Genomic DNA, 6,137 nt, shown 5'->3' with positions numbered 1-6,137 from the left:
CAGAAGTCATCATTCAATGAAGCACGCTTTTAATGACAACATTCTTGGTCGATGTTCCATCCTTCAGGAAAACTTTGACTTTCCCTTCATCTTTCCTTGGCTAAGACCCACATATGCTGGAGTCCATGCTGAAATACCGGTTTGTCGAGGTAGATCAACACCTTCTGCATTGTTTGTCCTTGTGCTTTATGGATTGTCATAGCAAAATTTGATTGATTGGGGAATTGGGTCCGTTGAAGGGGAATGTCTTCACCTTCTGTCAAAATGAATGCTATCCTAGGAATGAGAACAATATAATCTTTGAAGGTTCCCATGTTGATTCTTGCAATGATCAGATTATTGTGTAACTCTCCACAATCATCCTCGTTCCATTGCATAGCTTTGGCGGCTCCAAGTTTCTCATTAATATGATTGGAGATCCTTTTTTTAACTCCAATTTGTGTGGTGGTAATCCAGAGAGCTCGAGTGAATCGAGGAATCCTGTTGGGAAGTGAGTAACATGAGTTCCCTCAGTGACAACATTGAAAGAAAAGTACTCCTTAATGATTCCAGGGAAGTGTCTGATGCATGTAGAATTGATGCTTCTCATGGTTTCGTTGTGAGGAACCAAGATACAATTGTTGGAGAATAATTCTGCCGGATTGTCAAATGTGGGATAGATAAAATCAATACAATCCTCCAGTGTTTCTGCTGATAGAAGCATGTCTTGTGGGTTTTCAATTTCATCGTCATAATTCTTTAAATTCTTGTCTTCTCCAACTTTCAACAAAAATTGAGAATATTCGCCTTCTCCCTTTGTCAATCGCATATTTGTGTGCAATTGAAACTTGGTGAAAAATCTCCACAAGTAGGGTTTCTTCATGCAGGCATTTACAACATCAGCAACATTTCCCCTTTTCACCACAGCAAGTAGTTGTCGAAAATCGCCACAACAAACGATAAGAATGCCGCCAAAAAGCTTACTGTTGCTGCAGACATCTTGAAGAGTTCTGTCCACCGCTTCAAAGCTTTCTCTCCTAATTATTGGACATTCATCCCCAACAATGACTTTCACTTGCCTCATGAAATGTGCCATCTTGGAGTTCTGGGGCTCTCGTGGGCTGATGAGAAAAGGGGGGTGGTGTACTCCAGTGGGGGATGTGGGCGGCTTCAGTTGGGGACGGGAGGGGGCGCATCCTATAGCCAGGCAGAGGGCAGCGTCGAGGTGGGGTGTCAGTGGTGGTGGTGGAGGAGGGGGGGCAGTGAGCGATTTACTCATGATCTCCGGACTCACTCACTGCCTTGGGATTAACTCATGGCCTTTGGACTGACTGACTGACTCACGGCTTGCGGACTGACTGACTGACGCCCGACTTCTGGAGTCACGTCTGACTTTTGTAAAATGAAAACTGTAACATCTACATTGAGGAACAGCTTCTTCCTGACAGCCATCTGGCTATTAAACATAATGAATAAGCTCTGAACTACAAAAGACTATATTATTTGTACTATTTGTTATTTGTTGATCACCCACACCCTCCACCTCACACAGACACTCACACACAGGCTCACACACATACACACACACACACAGACTCTCACACACATACACACAGATTCATTCACACACACACACGCAGACTCATTCACACACTCACAAACAGACATGCAGTCATATATACACACACTCATATTCACACACAGAGACTCATACATACAGACACACACACAGACTCATTCACACATACACACACACACAGACTTATTCACACACATACACACAGATTCATTCACACACACACACACACATATTAATTTACACATACACACACACAGACTCATTCACACACACACACATACACACACAGACCAATTCACACAAGACTAATTCACACCCACACACACACACAGACTCATTTGCACACACACATCCAGACTCATTCACACACACACACACACAGCTTCATTCACACATACACACAGACTAATTCTCACATACACACACAGACGCATTCACACATACACACAAACTCATATATACACACACAGACTCATACATACACACACTCATATACACACAGACTCATTCACTCATAAACACACATATACACACAGACTCATTCACACACACACAGACTAATTCACACACACACACACACACACACACACACACGCGCACACACACACACACACACACAGACGCATTCACACACACACACACTCATTCACACATACACACAGACTCATTCACACACACACACACAGACTCATTCACACACACACACACAGATTCATTCACACACACACACACACAGACTCATTCACACACACACAGTCATTCGCACACACACACACACTACGAAAGACTATATTATTTGTACTATTTGTTATTTGTTGATCACGCACACCCTCCACCTCACACAGACACTCACACACAGACCCACACACATACACACACAGACACACACACACAGACTCACACACATACACATACAGACACACACACACAGACTCATTCACACACACACACACACACTCACACACACACACACACACACACCCACACACACACACACACACACTCACACACACACACAACACACACACACACACACTCACTGACACACACACAGACATGCCGTCATATATACACACACAGACACATATACACCCACACACAGACTCATTCACACACACATATTCACACACACACTCTCACACACACATTCGCACACACACACACACATTATACACACATATTCTCTCTCACACACACACATTCACACACACACATTCACACACACACACTCATTCACACACGCATTCACACACACATTCAATTCAATTCAATTCAACGTTATTGTCATTGCACAAATACGAGCACAGGTACAACAAAATGCAGTTTAGCGTCTGGTCATAGTGCAAGATAGTAGAAATAAAAATACTGGTAAACAATGTGTGGACTGTGGATGAATTAAACTGGTACATCGGCAAATAAATGTATACAAATGGGAGAGTATAAAAGATAGCTAGCGACGGGACTGTGAGTGCAGCAGTGTAATGGTGTTGTTGAAAATGCTGTTCCTCAGCCTGCTTGTGCGAGACCTGAGGCTCCTGTACCGCCTCCCTACTGGGAGGAGGGCAAACAGTCCATGGTTAGGGTGAGAGGGGTCCTTGATGATTTTCCCGGCCCGTCTCAGACACCGTTTTCAGTGGAGGGCATCCATGGCAGGGAGCGGGGCACCGATGATGTGCTGAGCGGTTTTCACCACCCGTTGCAGTGCCTTCCTGTCAGCTGTGGTGCAGCTGCTGTACCATACCGTGAAGCAGGTGGTCAGGATGCTTTCGATGGTACAGCGGTAGAAGTTGGACAGGATCTGGGGGGGACAGGTGAGCTTTCTTAAGCCTCCTCAGAAAGTAAAGGAGCTGCTGCGCCTTTTTGATCAGTTTGGTGGTATTGAGGGACCAGGACAGATCCTCTGAGATGTGTACCCCGAGGAATTTGTAATTGGAGACGCGCTCCACCTCAGTCCCGTTTATGTGGATGGGGGTATGTCTGCCCCCTCTGTTCTGCCCGAAGTCAACAATGATTTCCTTCGTCTTCTTGGAGTTGAGGACGAGGTTATTGTTGGCACACCAGGGTGCCAGGTTCTGGACCTCCTCCCTATAGGCTGACTCGTTGTTGTCACTGATCTGTCCTACCACCGTGGTGTCATCGGCAAATTTTATGATGGCGTTGGAGCCACATTTAGGGATGCAGTCATGGGTGAAGAGGGAGTAGAGGAGAGGGCTGAGCACACAGCCGTGGCACGCCGGTGTTCAGTGTTAGAGTGGAGGAGGTGAGGTTGTTGATCCTAACAGACTGTGGTCTGTTGGTGAGGAAATCCGGTTTCCAATTGCAGAGGGAGGTGGTGATGCCAAGTCCGCTGAGTTTGGTGATCAAGCTAGCGGGGATGACAGTATTAAATGCGGAGCTGAAGTCGATGAACAACAACCTGATGTAGGAGTTGTTGTTGTCCAGGTGGGTCAGGGCAGAGTGTAGGGCCGCAGACATGGCGTCCTCTGTAGTCCTGTTGGGCCGGTAGGCAAACTGATGGGGGTCCAGTGTGGGGGGGAGGCAGGCTTTGAGGTGAGCCAAGATCAGCCGCTCAAAGCACTTTGCAATGACAGGGGTGAGTGCCACTGGGCGGAAGTCGTTGAGACTCCCTGAAGCTGACTGTTTGGGCACTGGCACAATGGTTGAGGTCTTGAGGCAAGTGGGGACGACACCCTGGGCCAGTGACAGGTTGAAAATGTCAGTGAAGACCAGGGATAGTTGTCCAGCACATGCCCTGAGCACCCGCCCGGGGATGCCATCGGGGCCGGCAGCTTTGTGCTCATTCACTCTGCTCAGTGCACCTTGTGCAGCAGAGGTGGAGAGACTGAGGGGTTGTTCATTCGGGGGTGGGGCAGCTTTGATGGCTGGAGTTTTGTTGTCCCGGTCAAAACGAGCATAGAAGTGGTTCAGCTCGTCAGGAAGGGAGGCGTTGTCGGGGGAGGGGGGTGAACTTTATTGTAGTCGGCAATGAACTCGATGCCTTGCCACATGCATCTGGGGTCGGTTGTTTTGAAAATGCTCCTCGATCTGCCATTTGTATTTGAGTTTGCCGCTCCTGATTCCCTTTTTCAGGTTGGCCCTGGATGAGCTGTATCCCTCAGCGTTGCCAGATCTAAAAGCGGCATCGTGAGCCTTCAGCAATAGTCTGACCTCTCTGCTCATCCACGGCTTCTGATTAGGGAAGGTCTTTCACACACACATTCACACACACAGACTCATTCACAGACACATTCACACACACACACAGACTCATTCACACTCACACACACACAGACTCATTCACACACACACACAGACTCAATCATACTCACACAGACTCATTCACACACACACACACACTCATTCACACACACACAGACTCATTCATACACACACACAGACTCATTCATACACACACAGACTCATTCACACAGATACACACACACAAACTCATTCACACACACACACACACACACACACACACACACACACACACCACACACACACACACACACACACACACACACACACACACACACACACACACACACACACACACACACACACACACACACACACACACACACACATACACACCACACATTCATGCACACACACAGACTCATTCACACAGATACACACACACATACTGATTCACACACACACACCCAATACTAAAATGCCAAGTATCCTCAGAACGTGTTGAAAAAACAGTGTGTAAAACAAATCTTTAAAGCCTGTGTACAGGCTGCTGCTGCTGAAGCGAAATAACGTCCAACAAACACACTCACTCGAGACAGAGCAGTAAACTCATGAATTATTCAACAGCACCTGCACATCGCCGCCATCTTGACGTCATCCTCTCGCTGTTTGCCACGAACCGGAAATGATGCACTCAGCGCCAGCATGCCGCTAACCGGAAATTAAGTAATCGGCGCCATCTTGCAACCAAGCGAAAATCACAGAATGAGCGCCAATTATAAAATTAAACGCTGTCCTGATCTAATAAAATGTTTATTCACGCTTTATCCATCCGGAAACTGTTGCAACCATTTTAAAAGCCAAGCCAAACAAATTTGCAAACTCTTTACAACCAATACATTTTCTGTAAACATTTTTTAAAAACCAAGAGAAACAAATTTGCAAACTCTTTACAACCAATACATTTTCTGAAAAAAACACAGACACAAACACTCACTCACACACTCACAACCAATACTAAAATGCCAAGTAACTTCAAAATGTGGTAAACATAGTCTGTAAACTGAATGATACAAACGTTTAAAGCCTCCTGTAGAGGTTGCTGCTGAAGCAAAAACATGCTTTAAATAACGTCCAACAAACACACTTACCATAGACAGAGCAGTCAGCTCTCTTGAATTATTCAACGACGTCTTAACTCTGTCTTCTGCATTCAGCGCCATCTTGTCACGAACCGGAAATGATGCACTCAATGCCATCTTGCCGCTAACTGGAAATGACGTAATCGGCGCCATCTTGCCACTAAGCAGAAGTCACGGAATGAGCGCCAATTTTGCAATTAAACACAGTCCTGATCTAATCAAATGTTTATTCATGTTTT

Source organism: Leucoraja erinacea, unplaced genomic scaffold (assembly GCF_028641065.1).
Source record: "Leucoraja erinacea ecotype New England unplaced genomic scaffold, Leri_hhj_1 Leri_418S, whole genome shotgun sequence".
In the NCBI taxonomy this organism is placed as follows: domain Eukaryota; kingdom Metazoa; phylum Chordata; class Chondrichthyes; order Rajiformes; family Rajidae; genus Leucoraja; species Leucoraja erinaceus.
Note: the sequence above shows the minus strand (reverse complement) of the source record.